This window comes from Dysidea avara, chromosome 2, assembly GCF_963678975.1.
Source record: "Dysidea avara chromosome 2, odDysAvar1.4, whole genome shotgun sequence".
In the NCBI taxonomy this organism is placed as follows: domain Eukaryota; kingdom Metazoa; phylum Porifera; class Demospongiae; order Dictyoceratida; family Dysideidae; genus Dysidea; species Dysidea avara.
Genome location: NC_089273.1, coordinates 42,501,338 through 42,525,789, shown reverse-complemented (window position 1 = coordinate 42,525,789; position 24,452 = coordinate 42,501,338). Strand labels below are relative to the sequence as shown.

Here is a 24,452-nt window from a genome sequence, read left to right as displayed (position 1 = left end):
GACTACAACTGTGTATTGTGTTCAAGTACAGTTTTGTAACTAATTGGATTTGTACGCACTGGCACTTTGATTTTCCCATGTAAAGTAGAGTATGTGTTAGTGTACATAACAATACTAGGACAGGAAACAGAGAATTTATTTGAAGCGACCTTACGTGTCTTTCCTTTCTTACTATTAGTTGAAATACAGCTTTCCGTTTTTCGCCAGTCACTGCAGCACGCCTAGCTGCCACTCACTTTCTGGACCTAAGCCAGGCCTTAAATTAACATGCAGTCAATGGACAAAATCCACACAATGTTTGCACAAATAGCACAATGTCTGCACATAATAAGTTTTGGGCAGACACATAATGTCCTTGCAAAACCAATAGTGGTACCATAAAAGCTGGTGTGTACATGTTTGTTTGTAGTGCTAACAATAACTGTCACTTGGTTGCTAGGAGATACTACATTTTCCCAAACTAAGGATTTACCAAACTAAGGATTTACCAATGCCACCTGACCCACCTCCCCTTTGTGTACTGCTATCACAAGCAGCTGTATTGACCACAGCCTGGTGATATGTTGCTGTTAACCTCAAAACTTTCAATGGAAACTCCCTATTCCAACAGTATAAAGCTCACGTCTGTACAATTTGACTATGTCTGTACATTTGTGAATATGTAAGGACATTTGTCCTTGGCACCTTAAAAATTAAATTAAGGCTGTAAGCAATCTATATACACACACCTAGTCTACTCCCCCAAGTATGGGCAATGTCAGGCTTTAGGATGGGATTTGAAGTTGGAAATGTGCCCCCTAGGCTGGGGAATTTGAACAAAGCACTAAGAGGCTCGGGTCAAATCCCCACATTTAGATGTGGCGATAAGAAAAAAATTGACACATAGTTAGGTTTTATAATGTGCCACAAGTCGAAAAATTTATCCCCAGGTTGGGAAAGTTGGCTTTCTTCCAGGTCAAACCCCCACCCTCCCTGTGCAGGACTTACATTGCTTATTTTGTGCTGAACCTTTTTGTGGGCTGTCACACTCTTAATCTCTTCCATATTGATCCACGTGTTCTTCAGAAAATTTCCGTACATGCGACTACAGACTACACCTGACCATCAGCCGAGCCATCAGCTGGCTTATTATTTAAAAATCTGCAGCAACTTCACGAAAGTGTTTCTTTGGGGCTTTATTTTACCCAAACAATACTGTTATGGGCAATACTGGAGCTTGTTCAAGATTGCCTTTGGCTTTCAAATCACGGACACATCTCAAGCACGTGAAACAAACCTCACGGATACCTGTGGGGAAGTCGTACGCCATTGAAGGTAGCTGCACCTCTGTGTCCACCGAGAACTATCAAACCAAGTTCGCATCTTCAGCCAAGAGAACATAACGAAATGCGTTTAACATCTTATAACGCCTCTTATCTTGCGGTCTACTAATTAAGCACCACCCTGCGCTACCATCATAGATTCGCAGAGAACCAACGGCGCAAGACAAGCGAGAAGAACTATGATGTCTGTATTAATGGCAAGCAACGCTGCAATGTACGACGACTGGTACGTACGTACGTACATGTTATATGTGTGCAGTAGATTCCCTCGCGTTCACGATCTGGTGGGATTGAGGTCGAGATTGAGGTTGTTTACTGTTTATTCACCGATTTTCCCCACCCCGTAGGTGGAGCTTTACAGAGAAATTGACATGAAACTTGCTTCCTCATCGTGGGGCGTTGACAAACACCCAAGTAGTCAACTTGTAAGTAGCTGTACGTATGTGTACAATGTCAAATCCCTGTGTTGAACTTGGTGTTTGTGGTGGGAATTAGTAAGGGACATGACTAAAACACGGAACGGACTGGGAAAACGGACTCACAAACGGACTGGAAGGAACTCCCCTGAAAACGTTTTTTTTGCCATAGAAACTCACTAAATCACTGCTACAAAGAATATAACACGTAACAACAGCCTTAAACAAACCTCTAAACGTGTGCTAGAGCCACCATTACTACCCTGAAATAATTTACAAAGCGCCAGTCTGCCAGTTTGAGCGCCTGTGACAGCGAAGTTGTCGGTTAGCTACAGTTTAAGCAAACAAAGTAACACAGACTGTATTTGTAGTAGCCAGTTTCTTGCCAGCTGATTAAATACAACGTGGCCGCCACGAAGCCTACCTGTCACGAGCTGTCACCTGTAAAACATAGCGTCTTAACAGGCTTAAAGCTTGTGTCTTGTCTTGTTTACACATGCGAAACGAAAGTACGCTTTTAATTAAACACAGAATGAATTTAATTTCAGACTATCTTTAAGCGCAGGGCTTAATATCGGCTTTAGCAAACTTCGACATCGTGTTCAGAGCAGTTCAGAGGTTTGTTTCAGGTCGTTGTTGCGTGTTATATTCTTTCTAGCACCTATACAGTGAATTTCTATGGCCAAAAAACGCTTTCAGACAAGTTCTTTCCAGTCCGTTTGCTAGTCCGTTTTCCCAGTCCGTTCCGTGTTTTAGTCATATCCATTAGTAAGACATGCTAGATTTGCCCTCCTATGGGGCATTTGATATTTGGGTGTCAAATCACTATCATGACTCCATGTATGCCTGAGGGATAGGGGGCAAAAGATTGATCAGTGTATTAGTCTAGTTGCGTCATAATAGATGTCACAAGGTGCTTAGACTACGCTACTATACGGAGGTACCATACTAGCTACCTCTATCTTCACGACAGATCACAAGATCACGTCCATTCTTTATTCTACGTATTATCGATCAAGACCACGATGATCACCCCCCTTTTTTGCTAGCTATATTTGTGACCACGCACCTTCAAGTTGGTAGGCCGACTCGAGATACTCTAATAATCGAACAAAACCACGATAACCACGCACCTTGGCAGGCTGTCTCAAGATACTCTAACCTAATATAGAACAGTCACATGTTTATAGCTAGCTGTATGCTTGACATATTGAAAATAGCCATTGGGATTGCAAACCTAATAAAATTTACTGAATCTAGCGGAATTCCGCATATCTACAGACATGGTAAGGTCAAAAACACACAAGAAACCCACTAAAAGTTGGCTTGGGAAAGATGGTGTCTGTTTATATAGGCCTACAGAAACTAGAACATAGCCATTCTAAACTAAATTACTCACAAGGCACTATTCTCGAAGCGGCTCTCCTTACTTTTGTCTTTTAAACTAAATGGCCCACTCTAGGGCAACAACTCTTCGTACAATTCCCTCGAATTACTGAAATATTATTCATGTACACAATGTTCCAGACCGTTTTTTTGTGTTTAAACTAATTAGTTTCAGGTGAATTCCCATAGTCTTGGTAACGGGTGGATCCCACAATACATTACGCATTGGGCAAAATGACGAACCGAGTTCAGAAACTGTGCTGGGCCCACGTATCCACTGCAGCTACAGCCATGAAAATGAGGTGGAGTATTCCTTAGAGGTATGTGAGTAATTAGTAGATCGTTTTTTTTGTGGGTACCACTACGTAATGTTGTGGGTGCTTCGAAAATACACAAAAATCACTGTGTTTTTACACCATTTTAAGTAGTTTACGTACTTTTGGGAGCGTGTCCCTTTAAATATAAATGTATTGATTTTTAACCACATAAATTCAATATGAATATATAAAAAAACTAAACAAACTAGTATATTGCCATGCCAAAGTAGGGATTTCCCACCAAGCTATGCTGTAATAGCTACCATCATTCATCTCTTGTTTCACTACTTTTCATCACTTGGATCCCTACTTCATTTTTAAATTTATAATTTAATTTTAATATTCTAGTAAAAATAATTGTATGTTACTACAGTTTGCACAACTTCCAAATTCCTTTTTATTTTCTCAGCACTATCTACAGTGTCCAAGGAATGGCTCAACACAATTTCAGCTTACTGTGGTGAATGGTTTACGAGTTATAGAGTTAGACAGTAGGTAAAGCAAGGAAATCGATTTGCATCAAGAGTTCATATGAACTCTTGTTACTATTTGACAACATGAATTTTTTTTCAAAAGAACAAGTCTTGGGAATACGTTTTCAAACGAAGAGCCCCTTTGAAATTCAATAAATTAACCACTAGCTACACAGTACACTCATTTGATGAAGAGTTTTGTAACTGATACTTTTTTACTAGTATCATCAATTAATTGGGGAAATATGCGTATTGTAAAGTTTAGTTCAGATGCTATCACTAATCATGATAAAGTTTCTAAAGTCAGTAGTATTAAAATAATAGTTAGCAATAACTTTTTATCTGCCAAATCCATTTCTGACTCTTCCATTCTAGCACTACAAATATAAACCCACAATCAATTGTAATAAGTGCAGTTATAAAACAGTGTGCAACAATGTGCTCTTATGTACTTTGTCGTATTAACTTTTTCTTAGTGTCATATTTTTTGGAAAAGGTCATACACTTTGGAGACCTTTGTAACACCAAGATACCCTAGTAATATGCTAAATAACTCACCCAACTGAAATCTCTCAGTTTATAAAATGTGCTTATCATTAGGGCTAATTCAATATTAATGTGTGTGAACCATGCACTAAACACATTTGTGACTAAATCTGCGAAAACCCAACACATGCACAGTCATGCAAGTCTAAATTTACAGTATAAAGTGTTGAGTACAATTGGTAAAATGTTTGCATATTATTGCCGTAAAATTTTTGAACAATTTTTTTCTTAGTTTAGGAAGGGCTACCAACAAAACCCCTAGATATACTCTTATTTACCTACTCAAGAGGAGTAAAAAAATCTTTGTTTCATTGCAATAGACTCGAGGACACACAAGTTATTAGAATTTGCTTACATCACGTCGAAGAAGCTATCGATTTTTCTTCACATATTCACCTTTGTATGCAGCCTAACAACTGATTCCCCTATTCATGACAAACATGATGGTGCAAATTTAAACTCTGTGCATCATTTGGTTCAGTCGTTTAGTGATTTGGTTCAGTCGTTTAGTGATTTGGTTATTAAAGTATTTGTAATTTATTTACTTCCATATCACTGTATTTGCAAAACCCAAACCCACAATCGTTTTTAGCATGTGCACCTATAAATTACTATTAACAATACATTTACTGGAAACCCATAACATGTATATTATAATATGGAAAAGGCCATCCACTTTTGGAGACCTTTATAACACCTACCCAGCGTAATACGAAGGATGCACTATTGTGCATTTGTGTATCTTACACCAAACAAACAACACAACAATGTGTTTATCTATCTCAGGGGCGGATCCAGGAGCTGGCAAGGGGAGGGGCACAAACAAGCTAAGTTGTAGATGGTTGGAGGAGCAGATTCTCTTGACTTTTTAAAGTAGCATTGTCTTACACCTTATTTTTGCAATTTTGGCATCTGTGAAGTCTTAAAAGCTATTTTTAAAGACTAGAATGTCTCAAGTACTACCAGCATGATAATTATTTTTTAGAGGCGCTTAGTATGCACGAAGATGCTAGGACAGTTTGATGGTTGCTTTGATTTTTTAGAGGCGCTTAGTATGCACGAAGATGCTAGGACAGTTTGATAGTTGCTTTGACTTGTTTTAGGTGAGTCTGCAGTAAATGTTAGTAAAACCCAATGGCGGATCCAGGATGAGGCATTTGCCCCAAATGCCTCATCCTGGATCCGCCATTGTATCTAGCATTTTTACAGGTATAGTTATTAGAACTGTGCAATACTGTCTTAAGTTTATATATCATGATACCATATTAAAGATATCAAAATATGCGACCGGATTTGCAAAAAGGGGTCTTCCACACACATCTAATTTACCAAATTTATAACTTCGGATTGGGAAAAGTTGTTGCCTTGAAATTTGGCTAGTAGTTAGCACCAACATAGGTTAATGGATAGAGAAAATTTCTGGGTTGCATCTGTCTTGAAAACAAAGTTATGGTCTTCCAAGTTCATAGAATTGGGTGTGTGTGGAAGACCCCTTTTTGCAAATCCGGTCACATATGCTTTAAGTATCAATACTGCACATGATATGACCTAATCAGGAGAAGCACATAAAATTCATAATTTAGTACATGAATATGTAAACTTTATATCATGTTAATAGGAAAAGTTTGACTCAGACTAATTGAAAATGTAATCCAATGCAAAATCGATACCTACATTACACGGAGAGCATCCACTGGCATCTGGCATGGTGACTTGAGACTTAGTGTACCAGCTGGCAACACTTTCAAACACAATTGAACAGTAGTTCACTTGTCTAAATAGCCACCTGCTCGATGAGTAGTGGGTATCACATGCTAACTGTTTTGATTGGTATTAAATAGAATCATTGTACCGTTCCTATCACCTCCACGGAAACACTCATCCATTATACAATTGTATCTTCATACAACATGGATTGGGTGAGTGCAAAGCCTTAGGCCTTTTAGTTTTCTCAAACATTATTTATTTATTTATTCATTGTTATTTATTTATGACGTAATTTTAACTGCATTTCATATTATTTTTAGTACTTAGTTGTATAATTATTATTATTTGTAAATTTCACTTACAAATTTACATGTCTATTTTCAAACAAGCATAATCTTGAATAGCATTCAGCCAATGTAAAGATTTTAATAATCATCACTAACAAGCAATTTGAATATGTATAAGACTTTTAACAAAAACCTAACCACTATGAAGTGTTGAACCATACCATACCCTTGTACACTGGAATTGGTGCTTATTGCTGAATCAACCAGCTCATGACAAACCAAATGATGTGTAGAAAATTTTGATAGGACAAAGTACAGTTGAGTTATGGTATTTTATTCATTGCGGTGTCAACAAGAAAGGCAAAGATAATTCTTTACAGATTCAAGAGGTCTGGGTTTATCAAATGCAACAAGGAATGGGACCATTAAAATAATAACTTTACAGTGAGTAAAATGGTATCTGTAGTTTTAAATAACAATCTTTGCACTATGCAAGTTTGTTTAGGGTAGCCTTGAACCAACTAGTGATGCACCGATACCACTTTTTCACTACCGATCCGATACCGATACATTTGAGGCCAGAAATGGCCGATACCGATACTTTGCCCCACAGGCATTTCTCACAAGAAACAGCTAGTGATTTAGCTTACTAAACTCATTTGCTAATCTCATCAACTGCAGTTTGCTGGTTTTGTGGCTATCAATTATGCGAAGATAAGTTTATGGCTTCAATGAATCTTATTTCGTGGCTTACTTCAGTTTCCACTGTACTAATAATGCTAGTAGCTAGCTTCTTTTAAGAAATTCATAACTTATATCAGCTTTTGCTCAACTCAGTTCAATGCACTATGTACGCCGCCATCTTGATAAGTAATTAAATGACGTCATTTAAAGTATCGGTTGGTATCGGGCATTTATAGCTTTACCGATACAAGTCTGATACCGCCAAAATAGGGCCGATACTGATACTAGTATCGGTATCGGTGCATCACTAGAACCAACTACATGAATAAGTTAATTCAGATGAAGAAAAAACACACGTGTTAAATAAGTAATTTTAGGGTAGCCCCAAAACTACTACTATACAACCTAAATAGCTGCTGTGATAGCCTGTGATGTTTTAGTTTACCATGAGGTTTGTGAAATAATGCCTTTATTTTCATGTCTATCCAACTCTAAAGTTTTGATCCGATTTTTTCTTTAACTTGGCCAATAAACAACCTAGCGCTAAGCCACTTTGGGTTCCCACCTTGTGGAACGATTCTGTGCTTTCCTTTTTACTGATAATACGGAAATCAGTGAAAATGCCACCTGTGGACTACAGTGCTGGCTAATAACCCTATCAAGGCTGAAGTGCAAAAATTTAAAGCATATTATATTGCAAAGTAACACTTACAGTACCAATGCCTCTACCAAATTTTGATGATCTGTGGTGCACTTTTTTTTTAAGTTATTGAGCAAGAAAGGAGACTATGTGGCTAACCAGGGCATGCTCCATATAGCAGCAATCACAAAGGTCTTCAAAAGTGTATGACCTTTTCTAAAAAATATTAAATCTTTATTCCATGAAGTGATTGCAGGAGATCCAGAAGCACTGTTATTTTATAGGATCACTGTATTTATAGGACCACCTGTTACAATCACTTGTGGGTTTGAGTTTTACTAATAGTACTGTATCTTATGGTATTATTGGCTGTACAACCAGTCAAAAAAAATTGTATGTCTGTATTGATTGATAGACAGATTGGTTGATTATCGATTTAACCTCACGGTAATCGGCACAGCAGTTCTTCCTTACCAGGGTGAACACACATACACATTACAAGAACCAACAAAAGAGTAAATATACAATTACAACCTACAAAGAAAAACTAAACAAGACATGCACATAACAAGCTGAATACAAAGTACAACAACTACTCATATAACAACAAACGATCATAAATAGTGGCTGGGAAGTTAGAAGATGAAAAAAGGTGGTTTGGCAATTCATTCCACCAATGTGATACACTATGTTGAAACAGTGTTTTTGTGGAAACTAAAGTACGAGGAAGTCTGGTGGAATAAATTTGGATGAACATCTTTTTTTAATAACAGTGATTTTGTCCAAATGAAATTGATGGATTGAGTAAACTATTATTTCTATTAGAAAATGCTGTGCATAGTATGCTTTGATCTTTGGCAGATAATGAGATCTTTAAAAAACCATGAAGAAACCTGCTAGCAGATAGACCTCAAAGCATTGCAAATCTCGCTTTTAATCATTGATTTGCTATGCATGCTCTGCAAAGCATATACAGGCTAATAGCCCATAGCCCAACAGAGCTTGACCTACTCCATTCCTTTTATAAGCACACCTACACCAATTCGATTATGGGAGCTAGACTATAGCGTTGTAGGTATGTTTGCTATCATAAACGGAGAATTCCAGAAATATAATGGAGATAATGCCCGTCAGTGCTTCAAGCCTGTGTAATATGCTTTTACTGTATTTTAAGCGGACTCCCTATCATACAGTGCGATAGTACTGTATGGTAGGGACGACAAAGATGTGGGCGTGGTCTACGAAGATAAATCAAGCCAAAATCATCTTTGCAAACCCTTCACGGCCACTTGACAGTATTGGTCAGGTATAACCAAGCCCAAACATGCTTTCAGAACGACCAGCAGCATTTTCGATTAGGTGCTACAAAAAAATTTTTTTTAATTGTTTTCGCGAATTTTCTACTGCCTGCCTGCCTGCCTGCCTGCCTGCCTGCCTGCCTGCCTGCCTGCCTGCCTGCCTGCCTGCCTGCCTGCCTGCCTGCCTGCCTGCCTGCCTGCCTGCCTGCCTGCCTGATGCGTTCAGTCAAGCCTAGCGGAAAATTGGCTACAGCTACAGTCTTACTTCTTTGGCGGAAATGCTTCGAATTTCATGGAGATGAAACTTTTAGTATTTTAAATATCCTACAATGTATGTGCTATTGCTTACTGATTTTCCTTTGATCGTGGCCATTGCTTATCAGTAGGGCTTCCATATCAATAGGGCTTCCATAATCATTGTGAATACATGTGTTATCGCACCAAACTTTTAGAATACGTTTGTGATTTGACATTTGGTTTATACAGGACCTATCGTACGTCGTCGACAAGATACACGCGTAAGACATCTTGTTTAGTATTAGTGTGTTTGTTGTTTAGCAACTAGGTTTAACTGCTTGCGTTTCTAAATGCATTTCTTTGCGACTAACACATTCTTCGCTATTACAGTATTAACACTTCTTTATGTATCCTTGCATGTGCTTACTATTGTCTACACAAGTCAGCAAAGCCATATACATACATGATTGGAATAGTCAAATAATCTAAAGCTATTAGCACTATTAAGTGTAAAATGTATATACAAAACTTCTAATTCAATGCATGAATAATAATGTATTAAGTGCATAATCTCATAGAAACCCTGCATATTATGTTTTGTCACAATTCCTTGTCAGTTGTCAGTCGCTCCAGCAGCATCATCCTTATGTACAACAATTACTTATTGTGTTCCACCATATTCCCACTACAATGATCAATGTGTACTGTATAGCTAACCTATGACAGGTACAAAGAAAGCATAGCTTATTTGGTAACATCATTGTTAACAAAGTTATAGTTAACGAATGTGTAAAAGATAGAGTAGGGCTTATCATACAGTACGATAGTAACTGTATAGTAGGGACCACAAAGGAGTAGGCGTGGCCCACAAAATAATATCACCCAAAAATCAGCCTCAATTTTCCCTTACAACGATGAGGCAGTATTGGTGAGGTAAAACTAAACCCAAACAAGCTTTCAGATCGACCCGAGATGCTTTCAACAAGTTCTTGATTAAAATGCTGTGTAACGGGTTGAACATAGCTGACAACGAAGCGTAATGGATACTTCACTTTTCACACGATAACTGATATAGCTGGGGCACACAGTGCCTTTTCAGATGCGGTATGCGTGGGGTCACCAGCTATAATAAAATTATTTACAAAAAAAGTTAACAAACAAGTACACGGAAAAATTTTGAATTTTCAACTAGAGTAGGGACCATAGCACATCGATAAAAAGTTAACAAACGAGTTGGAGTAGTCCATGATATTAAATCACCAATACAATAAGAAGTGTTATATCCCTACTGTGTATTTCCGTTATGGTATCTTGAGCACGGTAGGGATATAACACTTCTTATTGTTTTACTGTGATTTAATATCATGGACTACTCCAACTTGTTTCTGTACTTTTTATCAATGTGCTATGGTCCCTACTGTAGTTGAAAATTCAAAAATTTTTCATGTACTTGTTAAAATAACTAAATAGGTAGGCTTTCTTGTAGAATGTTTATTTGTTCTTGTAAAAACAGTTATGTAGGTGTGAAATCATTTATATACTGGCTTAGTCACAGAAGGCCTAGCGCCAGACTAAGTATTATTAACCATTGACAACACTTACTTTAGTAGTAGTGCTGGCTTTAACTTTATTGTCACAGTAACTATCACTCTTTGTTTGATCCACCAGCTAACAGAAGCAGTGATAATGTAGCTAGCTACAAGCTTTAATTCGAAAACACGTTCAATCTTCTCTACTGGCCACATGACTTGTTTTAACACTGTGACGATTTTGAAACGACATATAACTCAATCCCACAATGGTTCCACCTACACAGTGATACATGTAATGTCCACATTTTGTAAGTCGGTTAGGAACCATGCCTTCGGCTCTTCATGTTCGGCTCTTCGTGCTTCACTCGATTTCTAAAACCACGAAGAGCCTTGATCTAGGTTCCTAACCTATACTTAGTGTAAATGTTATTCATGGCACACAAAGAATGATATTTCACCAAAGATGGAACAAATAGCCAAATCAGTTTCTTGCAGTGGTGAGTCACATGATCTGATCTCCATAAATTGGCAGTAATACGTGTATCCCAATTGTGTAAAAGCTGAAGACGGTTGATCTGAGACTTCGACAGCATAGGATCCCACGTGAGCAACGCATACACTAGCCGAGACAAAACAATGCTAGTCGAGATAAAACTAAAGAGTCAATTAACATCTTACTACAGTCGATGGAAGATTTTTCCTATGGCTGCTTATCCAGAATAAATATAACGACATCTTTGAACAAACAGTTGAAACATGTAAGGACCAGTTCATCTTGTCAAAAATGATTCCTAATATCCATATTACACAAAGGAGCATTACTAATCATCACTTCTGGTGGGGTAACACAGAGATGAACAAAGCAGTAAAAATGACCAATAAGAGCCAGACACTAAGTACAGTTATCTGAACCCCTTGGGACCAGGGGTGGTCCATAAGTCTAAAAAGTCCATATCTTTGAAACTGTGTATAAAATAGTTTTTTATATATATATATCAGTATTTTTGACTACCGTAATAGAACAGTCACTACTCTAATAGAGCAGTCATTTCCGTAGTTTGTTTAACAGAGAATCTGGATATAAGTGGGGTCCAGATAACTGAGATTCCACTGTATATACTGTGGAGACAGCATTGTACGGTACCAACTGGTCAGATTGACCTGACTAGGCTCAGAGCCTATCAAGTTTACAGTAGAAACTTGTCCTTAAATCTTTGTCACGGAGAACTGTAACTGCACAGTTGGCAGATAGTCTTTAAATTTTGGGTGGCTTTAATTAGAATTATATGGTGAGATAATTATGGAATGGCTATAAGCTATTGAACTCTTACATGGCAACTACAATACATTATTGCTACATTACATCACATTTTCTTTTGCTTGACTGACGTCTTCAGTAAAGTGTAACTCAATAACATTTAAGACTATGGTTGTAAACTGTTTTCGCTTTTGAGTTTTGTACAATTACCATAATTTTTGTGCCATGCCTAATAGTCAAAGCAAGCAGATTGATTCTGCTGTTGCTTCCCCCAAGTCTATGCCTAAAGTCTTTGAATCATACATAGCTAGAAATGATTCTACCAAAGTTGTTAATCAAATGGTTATACAGTGACATCACAGTAAAAGTTCACCAAAATGGTGTATTTCACACCTGAAATTTTCCTTGGGGGGGGGAATGCCCTCACACTTTCTCCCCTGCATTCCAAACAACTTATTATGCTCTCCCCCGCCAGCTTAATATTCTGAATTGAGCCCTCTGACAACAATAAAAGTACTTGGGGTCAATTACAGTTGCACAGTACAATTACATAGCAGAAATAGAATTAACTAGATTGATTGTTTTTATTTTTGAACCAGGCGCATGCCCACAGCCGGCCTTTTATAGGCACACACCTGGTTTACTGAAATTGTTTTTGTAAAAGTGTGTGTGTGTGTGCGTGTGTGTGCACCTATCTGCCTATCTATGTTTGTCGGTATGCACCCACGTGAGCGAAATCATTAAATAATCGTAAAAGCAGCTTTTACGTAAGAAGTAAAAACGAAATGAAGTCTGTCTTAAACTTCTGCACAGGTGAATTTTGCTCTGAGGTAGTGTCTTTTCGGCAGTCTGAAATATAGTCTGGTACATCGCAGACCCTATCCGCTGGGGCTTATCAGCCTGCTTATAATCTCTAATCGATAAGCCCCAGCGGATAAGATCTGCCATGTACCAGACTAACTGAAATACGGGTGTGGCAACTTTCCTCAGACTTTGTAAATTACCTTCCCTTTGAGGTTTTCAGGCATTTAACAACTGAAAAACAACAATGCAAGCCTTGTACACTACTAGAAATAGCCTATCGCTTTGAATTGAAAGGGGGCGTATCCCTTACGTATGCGAATGAAAATGAAGAGCAGCTTTGAGGCTTTGTCAAGAGAATTTGTGGGAAAAAACTAGAGATGGACCGATATTTCTGATACCAGTATTTGTACTGAAATTATTTGCCGATACCAATACTATACATTGAAGCCTAGACAAGTTTATTATAGAAATTTCATTGTTGTGATACATAGCTAGCTATTAAAATATCACAGTAATTGATTGATCTCAGTTCAATCAAGTTTTAAAATATTCATTGTATAACAGCTAAACATGATAAACATCATTGTGGATTACTAATTTCTTGATTTGAGGTAGTTTTCTTGTAAGCTTATTGATAAGGCAATTAATTGCGTGTGAGGCCGAAAATTGTACAATGTTTGTTACAGCTTTTCAACCAAACCTTTTCATGAAAAAGCAAGCCAAGTAGTCATAAACTTATTTCTTTAGGAACAACTGCATTACCATTTAATTACAAAGGATTCACGTACTCTAATATATTAGAATACACACAGAGCAGTTGCAGCAATACTTGGAAAAGGGTAACAAAGGCTTTGTTTCGCTACTTTGTTAGATCAATTAAGTTACTGATTAGCTCAACTAAGTTATTAGCAACTGTAAACTTAGCTAGAGATGGTTTAATAAAAGTGGTGAGTGTCTACTGTGGTATCTGTACCTTGTATTACCGATACCGATCCGATACCGATACCACTGGTATCGGCATCGATACCGATACTGGTATCAGTATCGGTCCACCTTTAGCAAAAACATGATAATAAATCAGTTTAGAAGATACTTCTGTGTATAATATGTTGGTACAAGCAGTTTGTTTAACAAGTGCTTCCTTAGCAGTGCATAGCAACGTAATTGAATAGATGACAAAAATTTCATGAATTATAAAATACGAGAAATAGCTAGCAATATTATTGCACAACCCAAAACTACCCTATTGGTTAAAACAATAAAATAGTAAATACATAGTTGGTTAATTCATAATAGCATATACTATCCATGATTAATTCAAGATGAGTTAGCTAGCTGCACAGCGCCTGGTTTTTAGAAGTAGCACAACATCAACTTGTTTTCCAGCACAACATCTACTGTACATGCTTGTTTTTACGCTTTTAGACAGTTCCTTTGCAATGTAACATTAACTTAAACCTGACATGTGACCAGGCTGGAAAAGGGTCTTCCACACTGTACACTTTTCAAACTCGTGACAATTATCTACAAACTACGTAGAAGACGTTTGTTTAAAATTTGGTCAGAAATAATCATCGGTAAGGTACAGGAGGTACAAGATTGGTAAATACTTATAGTAATGGTGTATTTGATCGAGAATTGCAAATGCCACATTAAAATTAATACAGATAGCTGAATATTATCACAAAGGCCTCCAAAAGTATATGAACTTTCCTAAAAAATTCGAATGACATTTATTAGAAATTAGTACATAGAGTAGTTTTATATCTGCACATATTGTAAATAATTGTGGGTTTTAAACAATATATGATCTAGCTGTAGTGTGCATGTGTTAGTGTGTGTCTGTGTCTGTCTATGTATATTTGTGACTGGGCCTGCGAAAATAGGGCATGTGGGCACAAACTACACCCCGTCATTCTACAGGTCATATCTCAGTACTCAGACAGAATAATTGAATTCTGTAACTTGTATTATAAAGCGAATTAAATATGTACGAAGAGCTGTAAATTACATTGCTATAGCACAATGGTACAAAAAATAATGAATCATTGAAGTTTGAAAAAGTAGGCAAAAATCACGTGCCCACATGCCCTATTTTCGCAGGCCCGGTCACATTTGGTATGCAACTTATCACTCTTACATTCCTGTATTACGTACATAGCTGCAGTAATTATATTATATCCTACTTCGTAGGAGTGTTAAAGTGTCGCTTTGGTTGACAAAGTTCTACTATACAAATTAATATACAAAAATTACCACATAGAGTAGTTTGTGCTGTGTGTTATTTTTTATCTTTTCTTCCAGGTGCTTCTTTGTTTCATTATGTAGCTGTTACCTGTGGAAAGAACACAGATGAAATGAAACCATATAATTTACTATACTTCACTTGCACATATGTATGTATATATGTATGTATGTGTGTGTGTGTGTGTATCTATGTGTGTGTATGTATGTATGTGTGTGTGTACAAAAATGGGATAGAGATTGGTCAGTGGTAATATTATTTCTGTGGGCATGTTTCTTGTTTACTGCAGTTTACATTTGTTTCCGAGCAAATGAATTTTGGCCAGAAAAATAATTGGTTTAAAAAAGACTATTGGCCGACTCCTATTTTATAGTGACTTATTGTTCAGAAATCAAAGTATAGACTGTATTATCGTACTCAGAGCTACTTACAAGTGTGTACAATGTGTAAAGTAATAACTATCAACATGATTCACACGCAAAATAAAACTCTTTATGTCACAAAGTTTATTGCAAACTTCTACATGTTTTACTTCATCTGCTACAGCACATTGAAGTTCATGATGTAGAGAAAACTTCATCTGCTCCATAACAAACCACATGCCAAACAACTTAGCTGGTATAGCACTTGCAGTTACTGGCTGTGTAGGCTGTAGATTCAAATCCCACCACAGGAACAACATTTTTTTTGTTTGTTTTATCTACCTTTTTGGTACACACTTTTTCAAACTTGACTTTTTTGCTCATAGTAAGTTCACAGCATCCTGGTATTGTTTCACAGCATATGGAAGCATACAGTAACACAATTGATAGGTATAGAGTATTATAATAAATAGTTCTGCAAAATTTGTGAGCATATTTGACTCAGGCCTATAGTAGGTATCAATGCTAGTATAGATGAATATGAACTAATATAGCAATAATACCTTAGGGATGCAGTAATTGCATCCTTAAGACCTTGCATGTAATTGGACTGCGTTATATGAACTCTTAATGTAGTTGTACCACACAACACCAAGAAAGCATTAAGTAACACACTAGATGTGAGTATGTAGTGCAGAGACAATTATAATTTTTTTTTTTAAATCCCAGTGAAAATGTCAGGCAACCTAAAGCATTACCTGACATTGATATGCTACTGTTTTACACCATTTGTCGGAAATCCTTACGATACATTAATAGAATAGTGTCAGTGACCAGATCTGCAAAAAGGGGACATAATCGCACAAGCCTAAATTTACAGTATAAAGCATTGAATAAATTGGGTGAAATACTTGCATATTATTGAAAAAAATCTGTAAATGTTTTTGCCACTCTTTAGTGAAGGAAGGGACTAACAATAAAAGCTGGATATCATTTTATTTTCCTGCTCAAGAGGAGTTGGAAAATCTTTGTTTCGTTGCAGTAGACCCAAGGATACGTAAGTTATGAGTGTTTGTTTACGTCATGTCGAAGCAATCGTATGCGATCGATTTTTTTTCACGAACTTCGCCTTTGTATGTAGTGAAGAAGGGTGAGTAAAGGACAAACTTACCCAGTAATTGATTCCCCTGTTCATGGCAAACATGATGGTGAAAATGTTAGCTCCGTACCTAAATCCATTGGTAAGTTACAACCGTTTTTGTAAGCACCTGTAATTTATTTTCCCTCTATTTGCTGTACAAATCGATTTTTCTGTTGTTGCTACTTTGAAAGGGCTGTAACTCCCAAAGCTATTGGCATAATTGAAGCTGAAACTTTGCCAGTAGGTGCACTTGGCTAAGTAGATTATAAATATGTAATAACCAGGAGTTCGAAAGATATGCAATTATGTCTTGTTTTTGCAGATCCGGTCGCCTATAATAATCCATTCATTGTTGTCTAATTGATTGACAATGCTTCACTATAAAACTCTCTAACTTCCTTCTATATTGATCAGACATTTTGTAGGCAGATTCCAGTATGGTTGGCCATGCATGATATTTGCCTGACAAATGGCCTATGTCAGGCAGTAATAATTGACTCTGGTGTAGTGTTAGTAATTATATCTAGTTAAAACTTGATAACTGAAACCCACAATCATTTATTCCATACTATGGTACATAAGGAATCAAGCAACTCTACATGTATAATGATGACACAGTTATTAAGGTTATAGTTGAATTTTTGGACAGACTCTTTGCAAATAGCAAAGAATCTGAAATAAAATTAATGATTTGCTTTTGGGGCCTTCGTGATACAAGACGCATACTGAGTATAGTTAGGTCATAGCAGAACTTTGTCTAATGGCAAGCAGAAAATTTATTTAAAGATATGGGCCATAAGACAGTCTACCAAAAGCAAACTGAAGGAAATTTTGATGTGGAAATTGTTAGCCTGATAGTGCAGCAACTTTATTCTGGTGTTATCTCAGTTTTGGCTCTTGTGTCCATATGGTTGATTTTGCTAAATCTAGTCACATGTAGGTAAAACAGAACCTTACAAGCTATTAGTAGTACAGTTGATAGTTAGGCCACATGATGCTATTATCCTAACTCATCTGGGTGTGTAGTGTTAGAACAAGCTGTCCAGAATTGACACCCACAATCAGTTGTTTTACAGCTTGGTATATAAGGAATCCATCATCTATTAATACTTCTGATGGTGACGTCATTGTTAATTTTGAATTTTTGGACAGACTTTTTGCAAATAGCAAGGAGTCTGAAATACATATTGCTGGATGGTAAACTACTGTACTATTGATCACATCATGGTATTATTACTAAACTGATCAAATAGTATAATATAAACCAATATACACTTGGCATAAATAATGATGCTTTGTAGGAAGCCAGACATCGGGTCATTCAACATTAGTTACGGTGTATATTGATTGTTCAGTGGTAACCACACTAAGTTTCTCTGTATGTAGTGCCAATTAACTTATTGCATTGAAATGCATTTATAACCTGTTAGATTTTTGTGGGATGCAATATTAATCCACTTTAGTTATGGATTAGAAGTGGCTGCAAATTGACAGTTCAGGGGCGTAGGCAGAATTTCCAAAAGGGGGGTTCTGCCCTAAGTATAGAATTTCGTAGGTGTGCACGTGTAAACATGTGTATTCTTATAAATTCATTCGCAATAGCGAGTAGAGGTACTTGAATTCCTCTGCCTGAAGACTTGTAGCTACCCATTTCAGTGGATTTGTGTAAGTTAATTCAGTTCTAGTTAACCAGTATCACGATTTAAAAAACTTAACTCTGAAAAGGGGGTTCGTCTGAACCCTTTGAACCCCCCCCTGGCTACGCCCCTGCAGTTACTTACTCTAATGCAACACCTCTAGGAAATTATACTCAGCTCTCAACCGTAATCTTCAAATTGAGTTAGAAAACATTTTGAGCATGAGAGACTTTACTTTTGTAATGCTTTCCTAGTGTGTGGTAATAATGGCTTTGAAGTCATTCAGAACTGCGCGCATTGCTGAGGAAGAGTTTGTGAACAAGTAAATTAATTGGTAAGAACTAATATGTATTTAAAATAGCTGGAAATTCTGACAATGGATTCTTGAACTCCGGAAATACGTGCATGAAAGGTGAGAAATTACTATAATGTGCAGCATCTGGTGGCTACATCTACATAATTATGATGTATAATCCTTTGTGAGCTGCATACAATTCAGAACTCTAAATCACAAATTGTGCATGCCCTAAATGGAATAAGAAGGGAAAAAAATTGCATCACTTGTAGTGGCTTCTACAGTGAAGTGTTTTGTGTTTCTTAAGTATGTATTTCTTATGATAGTATTGGATGATTTGCTTCAATGCAGTTGCTTATCAAAGGCTGCATATTGTGTGGCAAACATATACTGGTAGAGCTATATCTGTGATAATTATGCACTTGATGGGCAAAACCATTTTTATAAACCAAAACCCACAATGCATTGTGACAAGTAACAATTAATTTTGCTATTACACAATGTGAAGTGATGATAATATGGAGCTCCACTTTTCCTTACCTAATTATATAATAGCATCATGTAAGGCATTGAAATGTTTAGACATCATATATATATATTAAAATATGTGACTGGATTTTGGAAAAAACAATCCAAACCGCCCATCAGAAATTTCGAGAGAAACAAATTCAAGTCAGCGTAACTCGCCAAGGGTAGCAAGCACGCGTATGAAATTTATACAAAGATGTATCAATCCATTACCTTTCAGACCACTTCCAGCACTTGTAGAGTTTCTCACCAAAAAAGATACTTAGAAAATCTGAGCAGTTAGATGAGCAAAGTAGTATCACGAGTGCTTACAAAGGGGTGAGGGGTGGACAAGAGATAGACTTCAAAATGGAGGCAGACCATGACTGGTGTCCATACACTAGATTACAGGGCTGTGCTGGCTCCTTAGTGGATATATGTAACAAAATCAACAGAAAAAACGTCTGTCCAACATTATCAGGTCATCCACCAATAAATCACTGATTCTTGCAGTGCAACCCTTCACAAGGCCAGAAACTGCCATTCAAGCTCTACACACTACCCAGAAATGACATCTGTTAAAACCAGCCTTGCATGAGTACTGAGTAGTGCTGAAGGTCAAAACTACTAGTACGATAGTGTAGCTATCCACTGGTGGTGTTAGTTTGATTTTGCCTGATGTGCGATTTGGATCAATTTTGTAAGATCTGGTCATATATGTGACTTGATTATAATATTACACAGTTACAGTGAAAGGTAAGATGATCACATTTAGTTTCACCTGAGCTTTTGCAAAAGCCAGTAATATCAAAAGGTAAATGCATGTCATTAATTTTGTATAGGAGTGACCATGTTTTTTTAAACAGTACTTCATAGAAATGGCTCGAAGCTTTGTATAGTATTTAGTGCTGAACAAATGGCAATTTTAAATACTAAAGGATATGCTATAGTAATGCTGTAGCTTCTGTCCCAGCTGATGATGCACATTACAATAATGATAAGGTATATATAGCTACCAATGAGTCATTATACTTGTATAATTTTCCAGCAGTTCACCCACATGTGTACTAAGCACACAAGGATACATGGTAAATGATTACTTAACAAACCTACAACTCTTGTTATAGAACAATTTCAAAGAATCACATGTGGTAATTTAATTGTGTGATGTATTTAAATAGCTGTCTACTTATAGTATACTTCATTTAATTCACTGAAATAACTTCTCTTATGTAATTACAAATAATACTACTATATGTATCATCTTTGTCTTTCCTTGTTTAAATGCTGCTTTGTTTCTAATTACAACTCAGTTATCAAAGGCTGCACAGTGTGGGGCAAACATATAGAGCAATATATATAGGAACTTGACCGTATTTTTAATGGTACAAGTGTCCGCTATAAGATCACATGATCTGTGCACCACTGGATTCTGTAGTGCATGAGGATTCTAATGGCGCATGGTGTAAAGGCCATAGCACCAAGATATTCCTTGTTTAGTGAAGCAGTGTACAGCCATGGTGAACATTAAAGAAAGCTGTTTTCTAATTGGTGTGATGAAAGGCGTTGTACTCAAATGCATTGATGCTAGGTGCCATTTTATCGTGGAGTTCATAACGTAGTGGCTGTGGGATCTTTCTATCATTAATATTTGCATAGGTTATTTTAGCTTACATAGAGGCATGTGTCAAAGCATAGGCTTACCGGGTGCAAAGGGTTAACCAAGCGGCTGATGTTTATTTCAGCACAGCATCTACACACACTTGTTTCAAATATTTTTTTGACATTTCCTTCGTAACATAATGACAGTTTTTCTAAGCATGAATTGTGACCAGGCTGGAAAAGGGCTTTTCAAACTCTTGATAGGGACCCGCCGATTATGCTCATTATTTTACCTATTATGCTATGCTGCACTGCTCAAAAATTTACCTATTATGCTTAAATTAATGCTCAATATTTTTACTTCAGTTCCCATGTTTTTCTAATAACTTTGCACTTTATGGAAAAGCAGTAAGTGGTTGAAGCACAGACTGTAAATCCTTGCTTGTCAAAATGCATGTCACAGAAAAGATCGATATACTCTAATAGAACAGTCAGCTACCTGATAATTTTATGAGTTACTGACTGTTCTATTAGAGTATATCGATCTTTTTGTCGGATATGTATTTTGATAAGTAAGAATTTATAGCATTGCACAAGTTTTCTTCCTATTATGCTAGCATTATGCTCAATGCTTTCAGGCACCTATTATGCTCATTATTATGCCAGCATAATCGGCGGGTCCCTAACTCTTGATAATTCACACGGAAACTGATCAAGAATAACTAACCTTCAGTAGGGTGCGGGAAGCTTGAGATAGGCAATACTTATTAATGTTGAATTTGACGATTACAAACAAGAGATGCTACATAAAAAATTAAACTCTTAGGATAAATTAATAGAGGTACGTAGCTGAATATATTATAATGTTGTCACAAAGGCCTCCTGAGTGTTTCCAAAAATTATGACTAATCGAATGATGCTTATTAGAAGTTAGTGCATTGAGTTGCGGACAGTTTTTTTTGTAGTTTTTTTTTTTTTTTGAGTTTTTTAAATAATTCCACATATATGATCTGGCTGCAGTGTGTATATGTCTATAAGTGTGTGTATGCACATGAGTATGTTATAGTTCATATTGTTTGTTGTGCAACATATCACACTTATGTAGCTGCAATTTATATTATGTAAATTCTGGGCGTTAGGTGATTACTACAATTACAAACTATTTAAAATAGATTCAAGTCACCACAGAAAGTAGTTTGTGCTGTGTGTTACTTTGTATCTTTTCTTTCAGGTGCTGCTTTATCAACAACTGTACATGTTTCCCTACATACAGTACGTAGCTGATGCCTGCAAAAAGACCATGGATGAAATGAAACCATATAATCTATTATACTTCATTTGTACATATGTTTGCATGTATGGTATGTGCAGTGTTCGAAAATGGGTAAAATTTGGTCAGTGGTGTTAGGAGGGTACTGAGTTTTCTGTCAGTATATTTAAAATGTAATTTCTCCAAAACAAATGGATTTTGACCAGAAAAAAATATAGGTAGGAAATTACTAATGGCCGACTCACCCTAACAACTTTAGCATAAAGAATAGAATACCATGTACATACATAACTTATCATACAGTACAGTCGTGGTTATCATAATAATTGAATAATTATCCATCCCTAGTCCACTAGCATATTTTCAGGTGTAGGTGACCTCCCTTCTTTTCCTACTTTTTTCTATCCTTACACTATTATGTAACTATAATATATACCCACAATGCAATTTAACATGCACATGTAAAAGTACTGGTTACTATGGAATCGAAACACAAATACATACAAAGAAGTGTTCTCTTTACATACTCTGTGTCTCTACCATGTTTTGTTACAAGAAATCATTATAGTTGTCACTTACAGTTACAGTTCTATAATCATGGGACACACTACAGATCATGCTCATTGTCTAAGTTGAAATACTTGTAGTACCATATGGGGCTGATAATAAACAGAGTATTGCTTGGTACTACTCATAGGCGAAGTCCAATTAAATGTTTTCGGTTGTGGGTTACACACACACACGCATGCACGCACACACACAACACACGGAATCACACCAACACTATTACACACTATACCAAAGAGTGGGGGCCAAAGATACACAGACTGATCAACATTCATGCAGACACACACACACACACACACAGTGTCCTATGATAGGGCTCCTGTAGCCGGTTCATATGTGTCTTTATAATATTATATAAAGGTGTTGAGTGTCTTATCACTAGCAAATAACCCTACACCTATACTACATAGCAATAGATCTTCACTCCCAATCCTGCTAATTGCCACTATGCTTCTCTACATTTACAGCATGTACTCGATGCCTGTATCACATGAGAAATCATGGTCACGTGAAGGTCTTTTCTTTATGCTTTACATATTTCACACTACAAGGATTACAACATTAACAGTTGTTATCCACAAAGTGAAACATCGTACCTAGAAGGAACTGCAAGCTTGGATGTCTGCTCTAGTAGGTGTTCCAAGTATGTATTTCTGTGTGAGTGCATGTATATAGCTTTGGCTGATGGTTCAGTCTGGCCAAAAAGTGGGGGAGGGGCAAAACATACCCCGGTTACGACACCCTTGCACTAAACTTACTACACTGTTTATAATTGTAGATTATTGCATAACTACAAACATAAATTTAAAAAAAGTAGGTGATCGCAATTTTAAAATTCAAACCCACAATTAAATGCAACTGGTTTTCCTATAAAAAGAGCTGTCCAAAAAGTTCATTTACTTTAGTAAACTCTGTAATTAATCCAGATTTTTTGGGAAAGGTCATACACTTGTGGAGGCCTTTGTGACAGCAAGAGATCCTGAGATCATGTAGATGGTACTCTGACTATGTACATATGTCATGGATCTGACAATGACATGTAGAGAAGATTTTGAGCATTGGAACCTGTCTAATATTAAGTCTTTATAGAGAGAGGCAGGGCTCAACCCAGAATATAAACCTAGAGGGGGCGAAGTAAGTCGCTTCGGATTCTAGGGGGGTCTGGGAGCATGCTCCCCCAGGAAAATTTTGAAAATTTAGGTGTAAATATACTCAATTTTGGTGAAATTTTACTGTGATGCCATTGAATATTGACCATTGGATTATACAACTTTGGGATCAATTAAACCTTTCCATTTCTCAAGGCTTTAGGTATAAACCTAGGGAGGGGCAATAGCTAACCCAGAGGGGGCCTGTGCCCCCCCCCCCCCCCCCCCCCCCTAGATTAACCCCTGAGAGGTGGCTTCCTAGCCCAGAAGGCACACATCAAGAGCACATATTGAGGTGTTTGAACTTTATACAAAGGCTTCGGGTGAGCATAGACATTCTCTCTTGTTTCATTCAAGAAATGTCTCTGCAAACACTATGGATGATAATACAGGTGATACCACCATAGCCATAGGGAAATTGTACTGCACTATTGTAAATCAACACTTTACGTTGTCAGGAAAAAGAACTGGGACACAGAGGATATGATGAGTGTAATATATGTATTGCGTTGGCAAAGTCACATCTTAAGACGAAGTGGCATCTAACGCATTGTTGAGCTATGTTTGGCTAAAGGCATCAGTCACCTAAGGATTAAGTATATGTTAAAGCATAGCCGCGAGTGCTATATGAAAAATAAAGTACGAGGCGCACGGCCGAGATGTTAATAAAGCTTCACTGAGTGCTTTATTAGCATCGAGGCCAAGCGCCGAGTACTTTATTTTTCATATAGCACGAGCAAGGCTATGCTTTAAATGATTTATGGAACTTTC

The 24,452-nt window shown here is 37.0% G+C and overlaps 2 long non-coding RNA genes across 10 annotated transcripts in view; one reads left to right on the top strand and one right to left on the bottom strand.

Annotated features, from left to right (window-relative positions):
• Positions 1-1,440, bottom strand: part of LOC136247380 (uncharacterized) — a 177,575-nt gene extending 176,135 nt beyond the window's left edge. For 3 of the 5 annotated variants that reach the window (XR_010697453.1, XR_010697456.1, XR_010697457.1), the window contains exon 1: positions 988-1,440. This is a non-coding gene — a long non-coding RNA (uncharacterized lncRNA). The remainder of the gene's footprint in view (positions 1-987) is intronic. The other 2 variants (XR_010697454.1, XR_010697455.1) reach the window with 2 other exon arrangements.
• LOC136247379 (uncharacterized) lies at positions 1,397-22,415 on the top strand. 5 transcript variants are annotated; one of them, XR_010697450.1, is made up of 5 exons: positions 1,397-1,548; positions 1,670-1,747; positions 15,212-15,303; positions 20,146-20,245; positions 21,928-22,415. It is a non-coding gene; the product is annotated as an uncharacterized lncRNA (long non-coding RNA). The 5 variants fall into 5 exon arrangements; XR_010697449.1 differs by having other exon boundaries at positions 20,143-20,245; positions 21,928-22,414; XR_010697451.1 differs by having other exon boundaries at positions 20,143-20,182; positions 21,928-22,413.
• Positions 22,416-24,452: the final 2,037 nt, after the last annotated feature.